The following is a 24,372-nucleotide window of genomic DNA, read 5'->3' as shown; positions in this document are numbered from 1 at the left end:
TGCTTTAAATGAGAAGACTAGTCTCTTTAACCATGCACCCCATTTTGGATTTAGAAGTGGTGAGCAGAACCATTTAATATATATATAAGTACAGTATGTGTGTGTGTGTGTGTGTGTGTGTGTGTGTGTGTGTGTGTGTGTGTGTGTGTGTGTGTGTACAGTACTGTGCAAGTTTTAGGCAGGTGTGGAAAAATGCTGCAAAGTAAGAATGCTTTCAAAAGTAGAAGTGTTAAGAGTTTATTTTGAGCAATGAACGAGAAAAATGCAAATTGAATGAATAATCTAAAATCTAAATCAAATCAACATTTGGTGTGACCACCCTTTGCCTTCAAAACAGCATCAATTCTTCTAGGTACACTCAGGGGCGGATTTTGGGGTGAAGGTGCCCCTAGTCACAACTGTAACAGCCCTCCCCCCCTTCTCCCCCTGCGCCTAATTTTATTTTTTAGTGATTGGTTATAAGCCCTCATTTGATGATAGCCTAATAGAATAATAAAAAAAAGCCCCTACGACAATTTTTTTATTTTTTATTATGTATAACATACTTACTAAGTAGGAGACAGCTTACAGGGGCAGTATGTGCATGTCCTGCTGTTTGCGCTCCAATCAAGATGGCATATGGTACAGTACAGTGAAAATATTTTGAAGTTACTGGCACATTTTGGGCTGACAGTACTAACACAAGCATCCAAGAGCCGCCCCCAAACAAGTGCTGCCTCTAGACCTCACATGCCTAATGGGAAATTTGCCACTGGGTACACTTGCATATGGCTTTTGAAGGAACTCGGCAGGTGGGTTGTTCCAAACATCTTGGAGAACTAACCACAAATCTTCTGTGGATGTAGGCTTGCTCAAGTCCTTCTCTATCTTCATGTAATCCCACAGTCTCAATGATGTTGAGATCAGGGCTCTGTGGGGGGCATATCATTACTTTCAGGACTCCTTGTTCTTATTTACGCTGAAGATAGTTCTTAATGACATTGGTTGTATGTTTGGGGTCGTTGCCCTGCTGCAGAAGAAATTTGGAGCCAATCAGATGCCTCCCTGATGATAGTGCATGATGGATAAGTACCTGCCCTGTATTTCTCAGCATTGAGGACACCATTAATCCTGACCAAATCCCCAAATCCATCTGCGGTGTCAGTGGTATTGTGACCACGCCATTTACATTTTAAAAAAAATCATACAAATTCAGCACTCACCTAATACCACTTCAAACTGTAAGTCATCTGAATTTAGGGAATGTTAGTTCCAAAATATTGGTGACTATATATATATATATATATATATATATATATATATATGTTTATCAGTCATTAGTCAGTGATCCAGTTAGTGAAATTACTCCCTTTGCCAAGCTCACACCTTGTCAAGGTGAGGGAGTTTATACATCTACCTACTGGATTTCTCTATTGTCAGAGTTACTAAAATTTATGTATAACATTTTGTAAGTTCTTATGCTAAAGACTCTTTTATGAATTTCTTTGCATTAAATATTTTTATTCTAATTGGCCTTGGGCCATTTGTTTGGGTGACTTTCTGGTGAGGGGTTATCCACTGCAGGAACCCAAGAAACTCAATTTTCCATAGTATAAGATATACCCACTTGGAAGGACTTCAGCCAAATCTATACATCCAACAGAGCGCGCTCAGGATCTGTCTTTCTATTTTATATATATATATGCAAATAAACACGCACTCTCATCTTCTTAATAGCAACAGCGGGGTGCACCCAGTGGAGGATACATTAGAATAATGAGTCCACAAATATAGAGACGATCCCTAAACAGGGAGATGCACTCTCCTAAAGAAATCAGTCCAATCCAAATAATGTTGTCTTTAATGTCCAATATAATAGCTCAGTATGTCAACGTTTCGATTCCAATGTAGAATCTTTGTCAAGATGAGCACAGTAATAACATCCAAATGTATATGTACATCGTTAAAGTTAGTTCAAAGCCCTCAAAGACAATAAACGGATCAAATTCACTATTGATGCAATGGCAGCAATTTCACACAAATGGGAGCAATTTGATACCAATAGGTGTATTCATTCCTCAAAGCTTAATACATCACAGGTCAGCTTGCACACATCAGAGCATACTGTGCTCGTCTTGACAAAGATTCTACATACTGAGCTATTATATTGGACATTAAAGACAACATTATTTGGATTGGACTGATTTCTTTAGGAGAGTGCATCTCCCTGTTTAGGGATCGTCTATATATATATATATATATATATATGTAGTAACATAGTAACACAGTAACATAGTTTCTGAGTTGGACAAAATACATTTTGTCCATCGAGTTCAACCTATTTGTGGTCTCCTATGCTGTATTAGTTATAGGACTAAAATTATCTGTTGTGAATGTCGGCCGTTGTGTTTATTCCTCTTTTGTTAACTATAGTGCGTGATCTACCCACCATAACCGTATATCCTTATCCATTAGGAATTTATCTAGCCCATTCTTAAAAGTATTGACCGAGTCTGCCATTACTCTCTCAGGCAGGGAATTCCAAACATGTATTGTCCGTACTGTGAAGAAACCTTGCCTCTGTGTGCGAAATCTCCTCTCCTCTAACCTAAGCGTGTGTCCACGTGTCCTCTGTGTCGATCTTATCAAAAACAGATACTCTACAAGCTCTGTATATTGCCCCCTTATATATTTTTAAGTGTTAATCATGTCCCTCTTAATCTCTTCTTTTCCAATATAAACATACCTAGCCTAGCAAGCCTTTCCTCGTATTCCAGTGTCTCCATCCCCTTAATCAGTTTGGTCGCCCGCCTCTGAAACTTTTCTAGTTCCAGGATACCCTTTTTGTAGTATGGAGCCCAAACTTGTGCACAGCATTTAAGATGTGGCCTACTAGGGATTTATATAATGGCAGTATAACACTCTCATCCCTTGCATCAATTCCCCGCTTAATGCATTCTAATACCTTGTTAGCCTTCTTTGCTGCAATCCTACTTTGGGTACTGCTGCTAAGTTTGTTATCTATGTGAACACCTACTGTAAGTCTTTTTCCAGTACAGAATCCCCTAATTTTACCCCATTTAGTGTGTAGGTGGTATTTTTTTCCTTGCTACCAAAGTGCATTACCTTACACTTGTCTGTATTGAACCTCATTCTCCATTTTGCTCCCATGCTTCCAGTTTAATTTAAAAAAAATCTGAAGAGACTCAGCATCCTCCACCGAATTTATACCCTTACACAGTTTGGTATCGTCTGCAAAAATTGACACCATGCTCCCTATACCTACTGCTTGATCATTTATGAAAATGTTGATCATTTGGTCCAAGTACAGACCCTTGTGGCACACCACTGAGAACTTCAGTCCAATTTTAAAAAGTTCCATTTACCACAACTCGCTGCTACCTATTATATAACCAATTTCTAACCCAAGTGCATATTGTGCTCCCTAGCCCCAGTTTTTGTAACTTGTAGATAAGTCTCATGTGTGGTACTGTGTTGAAACTTTTAGCAAAGTCTAAAAATATTACATCCACCTCCTTACCCTGATCTAGGTTCATGCTAACTGTTTCATAAAAGCCTAGTAAGTTTGAATGACATGATCTATCATTCACAAATCCATGTTGGTTCCTGTTAATAACCTTATTGGCTTCAAGGAACTTCTGTATACTATCCCTTAAAATACTTTCCAGTACTTTCCCCACTATAGATGTAAGACTAACTGGTCTATAGTTACCCGTTTCAGAGTTACTTCCCTTTTTGAATATCCGCACTACTTCCGCTATATGCCAATCTTTGGGAACCATTCCTAATGTAAGTGAGTCAATGAAAATCAAATATAGGGGTCTAGCTAATTCGGAGAGTAGCTCCATGAGAACCCTTAGGTGAATTTCGTCGGGACCAGGTGATTTGTTAATCTTAATTTTTTTAATTGGTCACAGACTACTTCCTCACTTAAATAAGCACTTAGTCGTGGGACATTGTTGTTGCTGAGGTTACGTGTTAATCCCGCCATCTGGTCCTCTATTGTGAATACTGATGAGAAAAACTCATTTCATTTTTCCGCTATGTCATTATCGTCTTTGATTAAGATGCCCACATTGTCCTTTAAAGGGCCTATACTCTCCTTCTTTAATCTTTTGCTGTTGATGTATTTAAAAAACTTTTTGGGGTTTAATTTACTCTCCTTTGCTACTAGCTTTTCAGTTTCTATTTCAGCTGCTCTTATTTCTTTTTTGCTTATTTTGTTACAATTCTTATAGTGCTGGAATGACTTCGATTTCCCGTCTGATTTAATTTTTTTGAATGCTCTCCTCTTTTTGCTCATTAGTTCCTTAATCTTTTTGTTAAGCCACATTGGTTTGGAATTATTACTCCTTTTATTGCTGCCCATGGGTAAATTTATGAGTATAATTATCAAGCAGCATTTTTAATGCCTCCCATTTCTCTGTAGTATTTTTACCTTGAAACAAAATTTCCCATTCAATGTCCCTTAAGTTTCCTTCATCATGTCAAAGTTGGCTTTGCTAAAGTTTAGAGTCCTAGTTGAGCTTATATAGGACTGTTTATGAAACTGATATTTAACGTGACCATATTGTGGTCATTGTTTCCCATGGGCTCCCCTACTATAATATTTGATACTAATTCCCCATTGTTTGTTAATACCAGGTGTACGATCATTGGCGTGCACATGGGGGGTGCCTGGTGCGCACAGGCACCCTCTAATGTCCGGCACCCCCCTCACTCACGCATGTAGCTGCAAGAGATCGGCGAGTGTGGCAATCTATTTCTGTGTACCCGCGGCCACCCGCCCGCCTGCTACACCCAGTCAGAAAGCCCGGTGACAGGGGGACAGATGTGCCGCTAATACCGGAACCCACCATTAAACAATACTGCCGGGTAGGACGGGGGCCAAGGAGGGAGGAGACGAGTTGTTTATGTAGTGGCCGGCAGCCAGAAGCGCTGAGCGGCGAGTGCACCCACAGGTAAATTATATATGGATTATATAATGTGTGGGTGTGCTGTATGGCATATAATGGTGGGTATGCTGTGTGGCATATAATGGTGGGTGTGCTGTGTGGCATGTAATGTGTGGGTGTGCTCTATGGCATATAATGGTGGGTGTGCTGTGTGGCATATAATGGTGGGTCTGCTGTGTGGCATGTAATGTGTGGGTGTGCTGTATATCATATAATGTGTGGGTTTGTCCCGTGTGGCATGTAATGTGTGGGTGTGCTGTGTGGCATGCCGCATGTAATGTGTGGGTGTGCTGTGTAGCATGTAATGTGTGGGTGTGCTGTGTGGCATGCCGCATGTAATGTGTGGGTGTGCTGTGTAGCATGTAATGCGTGGGTGTGCTGTGTGGCATGCCGTATGTAATGTGTGGGTGTGCTGTGTGGCATGTAATGTGTGGGTGTGCTGTGTGGCATGCCGCATGTAATGTGTGGGTGTGCTGTGTAGCATGTAATGTGTGGGTGTGCTGTGTGGCATGCCGCATGTAATGTGTGGGTGTGCTGTGTAGCATGTAATGTGTGGGTGTGCTGTGTGGCATGCCGCATGTAATGTGTGGGTGTGCTGTGTAGCATGTAATGTGTGGGTGTGCTGTGTGGCATGCCACATGTAATGTGTGGGTGTGCTGTGTAGCATGTAATGTGTGGGTGTGCTGTGTGGCATGCCGCATGTAATGCATGGGTGTGCTGTGTGGCATGCCGCATGTAATGTGTGGGTGTGCTGTGTGGCATGTAATGTGTGGGTGTGCTGTATGGCATATAATGTGTTGGGGCGCTGTGTGGCATATAATGTGAGTTTTCATTGTGTAGTTGACACACTCTATGAGTTACAATGTAAATAATCTGAGTATGTTTTCTATGGTGCTATTCACATGTATCTACAAGGAAGGGATGGGGTCCCTAAAGATGTGTGTACAGGGCCCCAAGATTTATGGTGCCGGCCCCGCCGGTCAGTACTGTATTATTGGCTGCCAGATGGCCAGACACCCGGGTTAATCATTGGTGCATGTAAACCTCCTCTCGTCTCCTCTAATTGTACAATGTGACGCGATGATGTCACACCGCGCGCCCTCCCATGCTCTCTCTCCTCGTGTGCCACACCACTGTGGAGGAGCGCTCAAACAGATCACTTTTCACACATTTTAGCTCACCACTCCCACTTGACTTAATGTATTAACTAGCAGTTGATCAACAGTATGGTTTGTCACTGTGAGTGGTATAACGTGAATTTTGGCTAATGCTGTGTGGCGTAATATGATTTCGGCTTATACCGTGTGGCGTAATGTGAATTTGGCTCATACTGTGTAGCGTAATGTGAATTTTGCACCTAGGCCCACCACTCTCTAGTTCTGCCACTGGGTCAAGGATAGGTTGGGTAAGTGTAAGCAGCGATAAGGTACATCAGCCGCTAGGACTCAGGGTTATGGATAGTCAGTACTGGCCGGTGGTTACACCCTTAGGTTTCATTTTATTTCTCTGAGGTGTATTATATCTACTTGTATTATTAGGAACTAGGGAGAAATTGGATTAAGCCATGTGATTTTACTGAGAGAATGTAAAATAGGTGGTGCTAGGCATGCTCAAAAGGCAGGGCTGGACACTCCCCTTCAGCGGCTCACCCCCTAATAAAATTAGCTGTAGCTGCGCATGCCTATGTCTAAGATTGCATTGTACCTTGGGCCTAATTTAGACCTGATCATAGTTGTGCCAAACTGCACACTCGCTGTGAGGGTTGCAGCAGCTGCGTGTCATGTCACGCAGCCACCACGGGCCGCCCCCATCACGGTTCGGGCATGCAGTGTTGCCCAGACAGCGCCCCTAAAATGCAGCACTGAGACGGCCGTCGGCTGTCTGGCATGCACCGGCGCACAGCAGCACCGGCCTGATCGGCTGCTGTGCGAAAACGCACAGCACAGATCAGGTCTGAATTAGGTCCCTAGTTGGTTCCTCGATTAGTTGAAGTAAGTAGTTATCATTTAGTGTGTTTAAAAAACCTATTACCCCTAGCAGTATCACATGAATCATTTGTCCAATTAATCTCCGGATAGTTAAAATCTCCCATCACTATTATGTCACCTAATCCTGCCGCTTTTTCAATTTGCTTCAGTAACAATTCCTAATCAGACATATTAATTAGTGATGTGCACCGGAAATTTTTCGGGTTTTGTGTTTTGTTGGTTTTGGATTCGGTTCCGCGGCCGTGTTTTGGATTGGGACGCGTTTTGGCAAAACCTCCCTGAAAATTTTTTGTCGGATTCGGGTGTTTTTTTACAAAAAACCCTCAAAAACAGATTAAATCATAGAATTTGGGGGTCATTTTGATCCCATAGTATTATTAACCTCAATAACCATAATTTCCACTCATTTCCAGTCTATTCTGAACACCTCACACCTCACAATATTATTTTTAGTCCTAAAATTTTCACAGAGGTCGCTGGATGGCTAAGCTAAGCGACACAAGTGGCCGACACAAACACCTGGCCCATCTAGGAGTGGCACTGCAGTGTCAGACAGGATGGCAGATTAAAAAAATAGTCCCCAAACAGCACAAGATGCAAAGAAAAAAAGAGGCGCAATGAGGTAGCTGTGTGACTAAGCTAAGCGACCCAAGTGGCCGACACAAACACCTGGCCCATCTAGGAGTGGCACTGCAGTGTCAGACAGGATGGCAGATCAAAAAAATTGTCCCGAAACAGCACATGATGCAAAGAAAAAAAGAGGCGCAATGAGGTAGCTGTGTGACTAAGCTAAGCGACCCAAGTGGCCGACACAAACACCTGGCCCATCCAGGAGTGGCACTGCAGTGTCAGACAGGATGGCACTTCAAAAAATAGTCCCCAAACAGCACATGATGCAAAGAAAAAAAGAGGCACAATGAGGTAGCTGTGTGACTAAGCTAAGCGACCCAAGTGGCCGACACAAACACCTGGCCCATCTAGGAGTGGCACTGCAGTGTCAGACAGGATGGCAGATCAAAAAAATTGTCCCGAAACAGCAGATGATGCAAAGAAAAAAAGAGGCGCAATGAGGTAGCTGTGTGACTAAGCTAAGCGACCCAAGTGGCCGACACAAACACCTGGCCCATCCAGGAGTGGCACTGCAGTGTCAGACAGGATGGCACTTCAAAAAATAGTCCCCAAACAGCACATGATGCAAAGAAAAAAAGAGGCACAATGAGGTAGCTGTGTGACTAAGCTAAGCGACCCAAGTGGCCGACACAAACACCTGGCCCATCTAGGAGTGGCACTGCAGTGTCAGACAGGATGGCAGATTAAAAAAATAGTCCCCAAACAGCACAAGATGCAAAGAAAAAAAGAGGCGCAATGAGGTAGCTGTGTGACTAAGCTAAGCGACCCAAGTGGCCGACACAAACACCTGGCCCATCTAGGAGTGGCACTGCAGTGTCAGACAGGATGGCAGATCAAAAAAATTGTCCCGAAACAGCACATGATGCAAAGAAAAAAAGAGGCACAATGAGGTAGCTGTGTGACTAAGCTAAGCGACCCAAGTGGCCGACACAAACACCTGGCCCATCTAGGAGTGGCACTGCAGTGTCAGACAGGATGGCAGATCAAAAAATAGTCCCCAAACAGCACATGATGCAAAGAAAAAAAGAGGCACAATGAGGTAGCTGTGTGACTAAGCTAAGCGACCCAAGTGGCCGACACAAACACCTGGCCCATCTAGGAGTGGCACTGCAGTGTCAGACAGGATGGCAGATCAAAAAATAGTCCCCAAAAAGCACATGATGCAAAGAAAAAAAGAGGCACAATGAGGTAGCTGTGTGACTAAGCTAAGCGACCCAAGTGGCCGACACAAACACCTGGCCCATCCAGGAGTGGCACTGCAGTGTCAGACAGGATGGCACTTCAAAAAATAGTCCCCAAACAGCACATGATGCAAAGAAAAAAAGAGGCACAATGAGGTAGCTGTGTGACTAAGCTAAGCGACCCAAGTGGCCGACACAAACACCTGGCCCATCTAGGAGTGGCACTGCAGTGTCAGACAGGATGGCAGATTAAAAAAATAGTCCCCAAACAGCACAAGATGCAAAGAAAAAAAGAGGCGCAATGAGGTAGCTGTGTGACTAAGCTAAGCGACCCAAGTGGCCGACACAAACACCTGGCCCATCTAGGAGTGGCACTGCAGTGTCAGACAGGATGGCAGATCAAAAAAATTGTCCCGAAACAGCACATGATGCAAAGAAAAAAAGAGGCACAATGAGGTAGCTGTGTGACTAAGCTAAGCGACCCAAGTGGCCGACACAAACACCTGGCCCATCTAGGAGTGGCACTGCAGTGTCAGACAGGATGGCAGATCAAAAAAATTGTCCCGAAACAGCACATGATGCAAAGAAAAAAAGAGGCGCAATGAGGTAGCTGTGTGACTAAGCTAAGCGACCCAAGTGGCCGACACAAACACCTGGCCCATCTAGGAGTGGCACTGCAGTGTCAAACAGGATGGCAGATTTAAAAAATAGTCCCCAAACAGCACATGATGCAAAGAAAAAAAGAGGTGCACCAAGGTCGCTGGGTGGCTAAGCTAAGCGACCCAAGTGGCCGACACAAACACCTGGCCCATCTAGGAGTAACACTGCAGTGTCAGACAGGATGGCACTTCAAAAAAATAGTCCCCAAACAGCACATGATGCAAAGAAAAAAAGAGGCGCAATGAGGTAGCTGTGTGACTAAGCTAAGCGACCCAAGTGGCCGACACAAACACCTGGCCCATCTAGGAGTGGCACTGCAGTTTTCTAGCGAGAGGATGAGTGCTTCCATCCTCATGTGAATCTGAACCACTAGCCATGAACATAGGCCAGGGCCTCAGCTGTTCTTTGCCACTCCGTGTCGTAAATGGCATGTTGGCAAGTTTACGCTTCTCATCAGACGCTTTTAATTTTGATTTTTGGGTCATTTTACTGAACTTTTGTAGTATACTTGACGACACAGAGGTAGGTAGAGCAGTGGCCTACTGTACCGTACTGCTATATATTATATACTGGTGGTCAGCAAACTGTGCAAAACTGAAATGCACCACAGGTATGGATGGATAGTATACTTGACGACACATAGGTAGGTAGAGCAGTGGCCTACTGTACCGTACTGCTATATATTATATACTGGTGGTCAGCAAACTGTGCAAAACTGAAATGCACCACAGGTATGGATGGATAGCATACTTGACGATACAGAGGTAGGTAGAGCAGTGGCCTACTGTACCGTACTGCTATATATTATATACTGGTGGTCAGCAAACTGTGCAAAACTGAAATGCACCACAGGTATAGATGGATAGTATACTTGATGACACAGAGGTAGGTAGAGCAGTGGCCTACTGTACCGTACTGCTATATATTATATACTGGTGGTCAGCAAACTGTGCAAAACTGAAATGCACCACAGGTATGGATGGATAGTATACTTGACGACACAGAGGTAGGTAGAGCAGTGGCCTACTGTACCGTACTGCTATATATTATATACTGGTGGTCAGCAAACTGTGCAAAACTGAAATGCACCACAGGTATGGATGGATAGTATACTTGACGACACAGAGGTAGGTAGAGCAGTGGTGTCAAAGTCAGAAAAATATCACGCTGCACGTTGCCATATATGCACTTCATGCGTGTGCACGCTGCATATTTAATCAAAATAATGTATTTTATAAGTTAATATTCCCCTGAGTTCAACAGGTATCAGTGGGTCTCAAGATGGCTCTTTGACCTTAGAGATTCCCCAAACAATAGCTTTCATGTTGGGAGGGCTTCACATGTTCTTATGCATAGTTAAGCACAGGAATAGTAATTGAAGATTAATTGTATTCCGAATAAATTACACCTAAGACCAGTCAGTTTCTGTCCCGCAGACGGAATACAATAGCCTTTAATTACACTAAGCTTTGAGACTCAATGAAGAGGGCTAACACCTGTGTTTACGAATGGGGCTGGTTTTGTCTCCAGAAGAATGATTGCTGAGATGTCATTGTCTCAACTGAAAGTGGACATTGAGAATACCGAACAAAACCCAAAGACAGGGGTTGTTTTGTATTCGCCAAACAATAGCTTTCCACAAGACAGGAATGTGTTAGTCATCACCCAACGTTTTGCATAACCAAGATCACATGCTCAGCTCATTGATACAGCTAGCCCACATGCTGTGAAAGACACACACTTCCTGTGGTTGACACACCCCCACAGCTGGAATGCAGGTATGATATATCCACTGGAAATCACAGGGCAGACTGACTCACACAGCTACCTAGCACCCAGAAGCATGGTTGGCTCATCACCAGGACTGACCTCCTTACGAAGGCTAAGTATTGAATTCACATGGCTTAATGGCATAGAATAGTTTAAATATGTGTTTGTGGTAAAGTAGTTGTGAAATGATTGGCATAGAATAGTTAGTTTGGAGATACAAATGGCTTAAGGTTAATGATGCTTGTGCAGTTGTGTGATTGTTGGGTGTTTGGGATGATATTCTATGAAATCTGTAATGAATTGGAACAGTAGACAATCTGTAGCATAGCATCTCTGGTATACATTTATGGATGGGGATTTATAACAGATTATAGTAGTTTTACATGATACATCTTGCTGAAGGTTAGAAGTCAAAACATACTTCCTTTTGTTACTGTAGTCATGTGCTTGTAGCAATAGCAGGCAGATACTTGTGGGTACCTGGTGATCTGGTCTTGTGATGGCTCATATGCTCTGGTTATTGAGATACTGTGTTGGCTTGAAATTGTGAAAGGTGATTTAGATGGTTTGGAATTGTAAAATCAGAACATATGCATTATATTGAAGCTTAGACATTTTGGAATATAGTGGAGTCTTATGTCTTCTGCTATGTGATTATGGTAAAGTAAAGAATGCCATGTGTTTGGACTTGCAAATCTAAAATGGCTGCTAGCATTCCCTTTTAAATCATATGTTACAGACTTTGGAATCATGGGAGTTTTTCCCAAAATGGAGTCTAGCTTCTGTCCCATGCGGTATTGTAGGGACCATTGTGTTGTTGCTGTGTGTTGTGTATATAGGGACAGCTAGCCTGGGTGAGCACAAGTTTCTCAACACAAGGGTTCTCAACATTGACTAACTGCGCAGCGATCGCTCCCACATGTGTAAATTCTCTGCAACCATATTGTCTCTTATTTTAATGTTATAAGCCATTCTCTCTCTCCTTCCCCCTTAAATGTATTTGTATCTTTATTGTATTTTATGTGTAGTGATTCGGTTAGGTATTTTATGTTATCTTGGTAGTGTATAACTTGTATTGTATTATTCTTTTGCAATTGAACGTTCATTCATTTCCTTAAAAGGCGTTAGACCCTTAGACCGGTATTTGAGTGTTTATTATATTGCTAAGGGGTTCTCAGAGCGTCACATACGCTCATACAGCTTTTAAACTAACAAGGTTACACTGTGTTGCATTTACACCTTATCACTGCACAAGGGTTTACAGTATAAGTACATTGTTTATGGTATAGTTATAAAAGTTTAATTCTGTAAGTGTCTGCGACGCCTGTGCTCACACCCTGTGCACAGCGTCTGCTACACTAAGGGCGTACCCTTGCGGTACCTTTTGCGCCAATTGCGTACTGTGTCTCTTAACCTTTTAAAGTGTTTTAAATAGGATAAACATATAGGCTTTGTCAATTGAGGGCTCCTCCGGTCTTCACATATCTGCACTAGGTAACTTTAGCAGACATTATCGATCAGCAAATGGCGGGAAGGTGCTATCCCTCGCAGTGCTGACCAGATAAGCGTCTGCTTCACTTAGTAAGGAGTGCTGAGGGAATCTGGAACCGGAAGGTAGGAACAGTACGTTATTGTCTTTGTAAATCTGGTTTTTATTTCTATTTGGTGCCAACTACACACGCAGATTGGATGGTGTCTGTTTAAATAGGTTTAAAAATTATTTTTAATCGCTCTGCATAGCGTGATAACTAAAAGGAGCTGGCATGATGATTTTCTTTGTGACAAAAGGTCTGTCCCCCATTTTGTGTAAACCTCATGGATGTGGAAGGGGGAGGAGCAGCGGCCATTTTGGGAAGGTCAAAAAATTTTTTTTTCTAAAATGGCTTATTTTCAGGAAATAATCAGCCATCCATTGTCAAAAAGAAATCATCATTTAATGAGGTTTTTTTAATGCATTCGTTTAGTCCATATCATAGTCAATCATAAGTGGTTCAGATAGAGTTTAATAAAAAATTAATAATACATTAAATATTTGATTTAAGAAATACACAAATAAAACAAAGTCGTTTTTTTTTTTTTTTGGTCACTGTCTCTCTTCAAGAACCTGTTTTAACTCTGCTACTTGTAGGATGGCCATTGAAATGCAAATGAACCTGTGTGACTGGTTTGGTTTTTTTTTCTTTTCTCCAAGCAGTAAAGAAAATCACCCTCACACACACAGTCAAGGGCACATTCATATGCAAATTAGAGAAGTTAATGGGTCTCATAGATGTAATATCTATATGTGTGTGACATCAATGTATGTTCTACAGGATAGCTATACAATGAGAATCATACTATTGCAAGCAGTGATTATTAGATTAATTTAGAATTGCATGTTCATCTGTGTATTTTCACATCTCATTCTCCTGATTGCCACATACCATTGGTAAAGCGCTGAGACATTTGTTGTTATTAATAGTTAAAAGATAAAAAGTAATATTTAAGGGTATAATTGTAAAAGGCACGCACACAATCTCGCCTAGAATACAAGGGAGATTTGAGTGGTGGTCAGTGAAGGATTACTGTTAAAGATCATTCACATTGATAAACGTGTAGTGTGTTACTGTGAACGTACTTGGTCTGTGTACACGTGTCCTTACAAGGACAGAGCATACGCGACGCAAGGGTCGACGCACGGAGCATACGGATACGCCCACATAATACAAACCGCACGATAGTATTGTTCTAGTAGGTGATAAGGAAATAACGCGATAATAACACAGATCTATCTCAAATCCAAAAGTTTAAAGTTAAAAGGAAAAAAAACCTTCTCTATTGCAATTCTTCTGGGTTAGGCTAATACTGAATTAAAGGATTTCTGCGCAGAAATAAAAATTAAAGTGTACATGTGGTAAGAGTGTGTGTATATATAAGAATTCTCTTTTATTACGGAAGCGGGAACCATAGGCCAGTAGAAAGAGATACACCAGCGAGAGTGATATCGTGGGGTGGCTTGGGAGGCGTCCCTTGTTAGACTCGACACTAATGAGCAGTAGAGTCTGCTGTACATAACAGACCAGGAGGTCACAGACCAGGAGGTCACAGACCAGGCACAGACCAGGAGGTCACGGACCAGGAGGTCACAGAACAAGAGGTTCAGGTACAGCAGACTAGAAGTAGAGAGCACAACCGAAGAGGGTTGGTGCGAAACCCATATAGGCCAACAAAGCTCATCGCTGAAGGAATTCGCAGCAGAAATTTTCGATTCCACTGATCGTTCCGCACATAAGATTAGTTGCTTGTGTGCAGATACGATTGTACCGCATGTGATTGTGTGCATTAGCGTGTCTTGAATTCAGAAGAACGCTACTTGCACATTGTTAACGTGATTTGTGTAATTTTTTTTATTTTAAGGGAAGTAGCCTGATCACTCGGGGACATTCCAACAACCGATACTTGCTGGGGACTGGAAGGTCCAACACGCCCCAGTAAATAGAGGTTCATAGGGGCCCTAGGTTGGGTACGGAACCTCTGGGAACTTTGGTCGCCGTATTGGCCAGCGTGGGCGGAGTTAAGTGGGCGGACCTCGAGGCAAAACCCCCACCGCAGCCTTACCCCGGACATTTTGGTTTTCTGTGAGGGTTGCCGGAGACCCTGATTGGAAGTCAGAGGTAGTGAAAGCAACGCCTGCAGAGATGGGGGCCACTTGTTCAGGTAAGGGGCGATCAACCCTGGTTCAGGTTGATTTGAAACCGATCAATCAGGTCGGCAAGGTCATGTGTGAGAAATCAGACCAAGATGGTCATCACACAGAAATATTATGCAATGAATGGGAAAGGATGACTGTGCATGACGGGGAAAAGTTTTCCCCGGGTAGGTACTTTTAACCCAGAAGTGTTACAGAATTTAAGGAGAAGAGTGTGCCTGATTAAGTCTTCAAAAAGGCGTATTAGACATCATGATTATTTAAAATTGTGGCAACAGGAAAGTGAAATGCAAAGAAATTTAACTTACATATCTGACTCTCATCTTGGGAAGAGAGACATGGCAATGGAGAGGATTATGGCTGCAGAGAATGGCGCGATGGTGTACGATAAAAATGCACTTAGTAACTGTATTAAGAATGAAAGTAACAAATGTAATAATGTTTATAAAAATGAAAGTGTCAAAATTACAAATGTTAACCTGTGCAAGTCGCACCCCATGTTAAACTCCCCTCAGGATTACCAGCGAGAAGGTGAAACCAACACGATGTCAACACTCTACCCAGCAGTCATCATACGAGACACCCAGAGGGACACGGCCAAGTTGGTAAAGGCAATAGCAGAACCCCCTAACGGAGGGTCAGGTGAGGTCGTGTCAACAGGTAAGTACGGTATTGTATGTTACTCACAGACAAATGCATCTTACACCAAAGAGTTAACACAAAATAGCATAATGGAACAAAATCCTGTCAGGGTGAACACAATATATTAAAACAAATGTACACTACAGGAAAGTAGCAGTTTAGGTGTTAATAAATGGTTTAAAGGAAGTATTAAGAACGAGTATACAAGCCTCTCTACCTAACTGGAGAAATAACTCAGTAACTGCATTAAGGAACTACGCTGTTGGGCATGAGCAAAACATCATCAAGCACAGGGAAACAAAGAAGCCCCAGATCCCTGTGGGTAAGTCAAAGGTGAAAAGGTGTTATAATTGCCAGAAGGAAGGTCATTTTGCAAGAGATTGTAGATCAAGAAGTAGACCAAATTCATATAAACCCCCTAGACAAAGATATGAGCAAAGTTATGACACACCAAATTGTAATCAGAGATCACATAGGAAGGAGTTTGGGCCACACCCATGATATGTAGTCAGGAAAGGTGATCATTAGGACTGATGGTAAGCCTGAGGTAACTTTTAATAAATTGGGAGGTCATTCCCTGAAGACACAGGAATGACCGGGTAAAATTTGTAATGTATCTGTGAAATGTTTTCTTTTTCCCCATCTCTGACGGTCATCGGTAGGACTCAAACATTGCATAGCTACTTGGTCTTTGCAGAAGTCTACCAAACCCCAGCATGACCTACCCGCATCAATGTATCCTGGCCAGATACAAAGGGTGTAGTATGGAGGTGCTGGTGGGAGGGACTGAGCAAGGATACCATTGGACATGTAGATATGACAGCCTGATGATGAACGGCAGATCTGACAATGTTCTAAAATGTTTGAAAAATGTTTTTTTTTTCCTGTTGTTGTTTATTGTTGGTTTATGTAATATATATGTATATGAATTGTTCTCTCTCTCTTTTTTGTTTTTTTTTTTGTTTTCTCTCTTCTCACTCATGTTTTCATGTTTTAAAGATGGTATGTCACACATCAGTTAGACAAATGGTGATGCAAGATTTATTCTCCTTACAGAAAGAGCGCTGGTTTGGAAGAAATATTGTTTCACCAGAATGTTCGGTTGGAAGACTGAGAGACGGCACCTTTGAGATGACAGCAGAACAAGAAGAACAACAAGACTAGAGAACTAATTATCGTAACAAGTTTCTCTCCCCCTCAAACTGTTTTCCTGTACCCCCATTTCAAATTTCTCCTTTCTCCTCCTGTAAGATGGACTCGCCTCAAGAGACTGTGATCCGTGTTTTCATGTCGACCCTGATGTTGACCAGAGCAGTCTGTTTCGGTGAGAGTACCAGTGAGGTCGAGAAAGGATCCAGAAAGGTTCTGATGACAAAGATGGAGGCGTAGATTTCCAAGAACAACATAATCACCAAGCAAAGGCGAGTATCAGAAAACAATCTGGTAGCATTGACCATAGAAGGAATTGTGAAGGATTGTTAGCTGAAGAAAATTGCATCTGTAGGCATTGTGATAACTTAGTTGAGGATGGGTGCATCAAGAAATGTCAGTCCAGTTTTAACATTAACATGGACCGGCATCCATTGGGTGACTATCACTCATTAGTGGGTAAGGTGTTAAACCAAACAGACTGTTGGGTATGCTCTCAAGTACCTCAAGGCCATAGCAAATCAGGATTAGTACCATTCCCTTTAACTATAGGAGAGGTACTTGAGTTAAGTGGTGGGAGACCGGTGGACAAGAGGTTTAATATCTCTAGTCCTCCTAGTTTGAAGCTCCACCAATATCATGTGGATAGGTCCTTAGTGTGTTTTAACATTTCCAATCCCCGAAAGCCGGGAAATTGGGAAGTGTCATGGAATAACAAAACCATGACCTTTTCATATAGAGCCGATAGAATGCCTACAGATACAGAGCTCATACGCCACATAGCCGATAGTGGAAAATATTTCCGATATAGGTATACCCTAGGAAGTAGGATCATGAGAGTTGGAGAAGTATCACCAGGATACTGTGCACATATCATACAATCGGATACGTGTACCAGACAGATGGGAGAATTAGAGTTAGGAGAGTCCACATGGAAAATGTGTAACATGGTAATGACATATTCAGTCCCATATGTTCTCCCCGATGATGCATATTTCATATGCGGGAGAAAGGCGTATGAGCGGCTTGCCCCAAACTCAGAGGGATTATGTTATATTGAAAAAGTACCGCCTGAAGTAATGACTGTATCGCATAACAAAATTGATTTGACTTACGACCCAACCATTGAAACCACGCTGTGATAAAAGGTGATTCCACGACCTGTTTCTTTCACCCGTTTCTCCTTTGTTTTCCTCCAAGGTACAAGGACTCGCTTGGAAGAAGAATTTGACAACCTCTTACACAGACAACTGATGGACTATGCCATAGACCCCCCATATCCCTAGTGACTTTAATTTTACGCTAGCCCAACACTTTTTTGTAAGTCTATGGACATTGAGAAAGCTTTTTGCTTGCATTTTGGCAAAAGCCCAAAGAGACTACAGTCAACATGTACATCAAGACAAGACACCAGACAAGACTTCAATCAACAAATGTATATTAAACTCACATAGTTTATGACTGCATTTACCATAATTGCTCCTTATCTTCATTTCTACAACCTTCAGGTAATGACACACATAGTCGATAGGGAATACAGGCACAGATATCAGCACTCACATATCCCCCCATTCATGTATCATCAACTAAAATGTGCTCCCCCATTTTGTTGCAACCAAAAGCCGAAAAGAGCTCGGTAAAGTTTGACAGCCCATCCACAGACCCTTAATACGGGATAAGAAGGAATTCAAATGTATACTTCGCAATACCTCGAAGCTTGATTTTAAAACACGTACGGCACGATGATACATGACCCCCCAAACATGGATTCATACACACATGCTTCTGCTATCTCACTAGGTCATACCCTTTTCCCACCTTCTTCTCTCCTCCCTTACCCAATCATAGAAATGTATTTACATATGACATATATTTTTCTCTTTTTGAAATGTTTTAGGAAGTGGCAGTTATTGGTGACTGCCAAAGGGTGGACTGTCAAAGTCAGAAAAATATCACGCTGCACGTTGCCATATATGCACTTCATGCGTGTGCACGCTGCATATTTAATCAAAATAATGTATTTTATAAGTTAATATTCCCCTGAGTTCAACAGGTATCAGTGGGTCTCAAGATGGCTCTTTGACCTTAGAGATTCCCCAAACAATAGCTTTCATGTTGGGAGGGCTTCACATGTTCTTATGCATAGTTAAGCACAGGAATAGTAATTGAAGATTAATTGTATTCCGAATAAATTACACCTAAGACCAGTCAGTTTCTGTCCCGCAGACGGAATACAATAGCCTTTAATTACACTAAGCTTTGAGACTCAATGAAGAGGGCTAACACCTGTGTTTACGAATGGGGCTGGTTTTGTCTCCAGAAGAATGATTGCTGAGATGTCATTGTCTCAACTGAAAGTGGACATTGAGAATACCGAACAAAACCCAGAGACAGGGGTTGTTTTGTATTCGCCAAACAATAGCTTTCCACAAGACAGGAATGTGTTAGTCATCACCCAACGTTTTGCATAACCAAGATCACATGCTCAGCTCATTGATACAGCTAGCCCACATGCTGTGAAAGACACACACTTCCTGTGGTTGACACACCCCCACAGCTGGAATGCAGGTATGATATATCCACTGGAAATCACAGGGCAGACTGACTCACACAGCTACCTAGCACCCAGAAGCATGGCTGGCTCATCACCAGGACTGACCTCCTTACGAAGGCTAAGTATTGAATTCACATGGCTTAATGGCATAGAATAGTTTAAATATGTGTTTGTGGTAAAGTAGTTGTGAAATGATTGGCATAGAATAGTTAGTTTGGAGATGCAAATGGCTTAAGGTTAATGATGCTTGTGCAGTTGTGTGATTGTTGGGTGTTTGGGATGATACTCTATGAAATCTGTAATGAATTGGAACAGTAGACAATCTGTAGCATAGCATCTCTGGTATACATTTATGGATGGTGATTTATAACAGATTATAGTAGTTTTACATGATACATCTTGCTGAAGGTTAGAAGTCAAAACATACTTCCTTTTGTTACTGTAGTCATGTGCTTGTAGCAATAGCAGGCAGATACTTGTGGGTACCTGGTGATCTGGTCTTGTGATGGCTCATATGCTCTGGTTATTGAGATACTGTGTTGGCTTGAAATTGTGAAAGGTGATTTAGATGGTTTGGAATTGTAAAATCAGAACATATGCATTATATTGAAGCTTAGACATTTTGGAATATAGTGGAGTCTTATGTCTTCTGCTATGTGATTATGGTAAAGCAAAGAATGCCATGTGTTTGGACTTGCAAATCTAAAATGGCTGCTAGCATTCCCTTTTAAATCATATGTTACAGACTTTGGAATCATGGGAGTTTTTCCCAAAATGGAGTCTAGCTTCTGTCCCATGCGGTATTGTAGGGACCATTGTGTTGTTGCTGTGTGTTGTGTATATAGGGACAGCCAGCCTGGGTGAGCACAAGTTTCTCAACACAAGGGTTCTCAACATTGACTAACTGCGCAGCGATCGCTCCCACATGTGTAAATTCTCTGCAACCATATTGTCTCTTATTTTAATGTTATAAGCCATTCTCTCTCTCCTTCCCCCTTAAATGTATTTGTATCTTTATTGTATTTTATGTGTAGTGATTCGGTTAGGTATTTTATGTTATCTTGGTAGTGTATAACTTGTATTGTATTATTCTTTTGCAATTGAACGTTCATTCATTTCCTTAAAAGGCGTTAGACCCTTAGACCGGTATTTGAGTGTTTATTATATTGCTAAGGGGTTCTCAGAGCGTCACATACGCTCATACAGCTTTTAAACTAACAAGGTTACACTGTGTTGCATTTACACCTTATCACTGCACAAGGGTTTACAGTATAAGTACATTGTTTATGGTATAGTTATAAAAGTTTAATTCTGTAAGTGTCTGCGACGCCTGTGCTCACACCCTGTGCACAGCGTCTGCTACACTAAGGGCGTACCCTTGCGGTACCTTTTGCGCCAATTGCGTACTGTGTCTCTTAACCTTTTAAAGTGTTTTAAATAGGATAAACATATAGGCTTTGTCAGTGGCCTACTGTACCGTACTGCTATATATTATATACTGGTGGTCAGCAAGCTGTGCAAAACTGAAATGCACCACAGGTATGGATGGATAGTATACTTGACGACACAGAGGTAGGTAGAGCAGTGGCCTACTGTACCGTACTGCTATAAATTATATACTGGTGGTCAGCAAACTGTGCAAAACTGAAATGCACTACAGGTATGGATGGATTGTATACTTGACGACACAGAGGTAGGTAGAGCAGTGGCCTACTGTACCGTACTGCTATATATTATATACTGGTGGTCAGCAAACTGTGCAAAACTGAAATGCACCGCAGGTATGGATGGGATAGTATACTTGACGACACAGAGGAAGGTAGAGCAGTGGACTACTGTTATATATATATAGTTATACTGGTGGTCAGCAAAATTCTGCACTGTCCTCCTACTATATACTACAATGCAGCACAGATACGGAGCGTTTTTCAGGTAGAGAATGTATAATACTGGTGGTCACTGGTCAGCAAAACTCTGCACTGTCCTCCTACTATATAATACTGCTGGTCCCCAGTCCCCACAATAAAGCAATTAGCACACTGAGCACAGATATTTGCAGCACACTGAGCACAGATATGGAGCGTTTTTCAGGCAGAGAACGTAGATATTTGCACTTGCAGCACACTGAGCACAGATATTTGCAGCACACTGAGCACAGATATTTGCAGCACACTGAGCACAGATATTTGCAGCACACTGAACATAGAAACTGAGAGGACGCCAGCCACGTCCTCTCACGATCATCTCCAATGCACGAGTGAAAAATGGTGGCGACGCGCGGCTCCTTATATAGAATACGAATCTCGCGAGAATCCAACTGCGGGATGATGACGTTCGGGCGCGCTCGGGTTAACCGAGCAAGGCGGGAGGATCCGAGTCTGCCTCGGACCCGTGTAAAAAGGGTGAAGTTCGGGGGGGTTCGGATCCCGACGAACCGAACCCACTCATCACTAATATTAATACTAGGTGGCTTGTAGCATAGATCTAATACTATCTTTTTTGTTCCCTTACCCCCGCCTGCAGTTTCTACCCATAACGTCTCAACAGTATTTACAGTCCCCTCATGAATATCTTCCCATATATCAGGTTTTAAAAACGGCTTTACTTAAAGACATACTTCTCCACCCCGTTTATTTAATCTGTCTCTCCTGAACAGCGGATAACCCTCTATATTGACTGTCCAATCATGAGATTTGTCCCACCAAGTTTCAGTAATGCCTATAATATCATACTGTTTGCTTGCTGCAAGGACTTCTAGTTCCCCCTTTTTCCCTGTAAAGCTTCTAGTATTTACATACATACAATTAAGATAAGTATTCCCCCTTGTGCTAGGGACATCATTTTCTATATGCAGTATTGATGACCCATAATCGTCGTTAGTGTTTTGGCAATACCCTCAATAATACCCTTGTTAGTACTCTTGCTGGCTGCTATTTCCCTCCCCCTTCTCCACCCCCATTTAGTTCACTACCTCCATCCTTACTATTCTCACTGCATTACCATAGTTTCTAGCTAAACTCTCCCCCCAGGTACCTACAGTAGTTTAAAATCTCCTCCAACCTTCTAACCACCCTTCACCCCAGCTGCCACCTCCTCATTCAAGTGCAATCCATCGCAAAAAAAAAGATGGTGCCTGACTGAGAAGTCCGCCCTGTGTTCCAGGAACACAAACCCCTCTTTCCTACTCCAGTCTCTAAGCCACACATTTACCTCCCTAATCTCCCTCTGCTCCCTTGGCTAGCACATGGCACAGGTAATATTTCAGAGAATATTACCTTAGATGTCCTTGCTTTTAGTTCCTGGCCTAAAGTAGTGATGAGCGGGTTCGGTTTCTCCGAAACCGAACCCCCCCGAACTTCACCTTTTCCACACGGGTCCGAGGCAGGTTAGAACCTTCCCGCCTTGCTCGGCTAACCCGAGCGCGCCCGAACGTCATCATCCCGCTGTCGGATTCTCGCGAGATTCGGATTCTATATAGCAGCCGCGCGTCGCCGCCATTTTCACTCGTGCATTGGAGATGATAGGGAGAGGACGTGGCTGGCGTCCTCTCCGTTTATTGTAGAAGTTGATTGGTTTACTTTATTTCTTATTTGTGGGGAGGATTGGGGAGCAGCTGCTAGGAGTACAGTGCAGAGTTTTGCTGATAAGTGACCACCAGTTTTTTTATCCGTTCTCTGCCTGAAAAAAACGCTCCATACCATATCTGTGCTCAGTGTGCTGCATCATATATCTGTGCTCAGTGCTCACACTGCTTAATTGTGGGGACTGGGGAGCAGCTATAGCAGGAGTACAGTGCAGAGTTTTGCTGACAGTGACCACCAGTATACGTTGTCTGCCTGAAAAACACTCCATATCTGTGCTCACAGTGTGCTGCTTTATTGTGGGGACTGGGGACCACCAGTATAATTAATATTATATAGGAGGAGTACAGTGCAGAGTGCACTGCTGTACCTACCTCTGTGTCGTCATCCATTAAGTATACTATCCATCTACATTCTATACCTGTGGTGCATTTTAGACAGTTTTGCAGTTTGCTGACAGTGTCCACCAGTATACTATATATAGCAGTACGGTAGGCCACTGCTGTGTACCTACCTCTGTGTCGTCACTCGTCATCCCTTAAGTATACTATCCATCTGCATTGTATACCTGTGGTGCATTTTAGACAGTTTTGCAGTTTGCTGACAGTGTCCACCAGTATACTATATATAGCAGTACGGTAGGCCACTGCTGTGTACCTACCTCTGTGTCGTCACTCGTCATCCATTAAGTATACTATCCATCTACATTCTATACCTGTGGTGCATTTTAGACAGTTTTGCAGTTTGCTGACATTGACCACCAGTATACTATATATAGCAGTATGGTAGGCCACTGCTGTGTACCTACCTCTGTGTCGTCACTCGTCATCCATTAAGTATACTATCCATCTACATTCTATACCTGTGGTGCATTTTAGACAGTTTTGCAGTTTGCTGACAGTGTCCACCAGTATACTATATATAGCAGTATGGTAGGCCACTGCTGTGTACCTACCTCTGTGTCGTCACTCGTCATCCATTAAGTATACTATCCATCTACATTCTATACCTGTGGTGCATTTTAGACAGTTTTGCAGTTTGCTGACAGTGTCCACCAGTATACTATATATAGCAGTACGGTAGGCCACTGCTGTGTACCTACCCCTGTGTCATCACTCGTCATCCATTAAGTATACTATCCATCTACATTCTATACCTGTGGTGAATTTTAGACAGTTTTGCAGTTTGCTGACAGTGTCCACCAGTATACTATATATAGCAGTACGGTAGGCCACTGCTGTGTACCTACCTCTGTGTCGTCACTCGTCATCCATTAAGTATACTATCCATCTACATTCTATACCTGTGGTGCATTTTAGACAGTTTTGCAGTTTGCTGACAGTGTCCACCAGTATACTATATATAGCAGTACGGTAGGCCACTGCTGTGTACCTACCTCTGTGTCGTCACTCGTCATCCATTAAGTATACTATCCATCTACATTCTATACCTGTGGTGCATTTTAGACAGTTTTGCAGTTTGCTGACAGTGTCCACCAGTATACTATATATAGCAGTACGGTAGGCCACTGCTGTGTACCTACCCCTGTGTCATCACTCGTCATCCATTAAGTA

This window comes from Pseudophryne corroboree, chromosome 12 (genome assembly GCF_028390025.1).
Source record: "Pseudophryne corroboree isolate aPseCor3 chromosome 12, aPseCor3.hap2, whole genome shotgun sequence".
Classification (NCBI taxonomy): Eukaryota; Metazoa; Chordata; class Amphibia; order Anura; family Myobatrachidae; genus Pseudophryne; species Pseudophryne corroboree.
Note: the sequence above shows the minus strand (reverse complement) of the source record.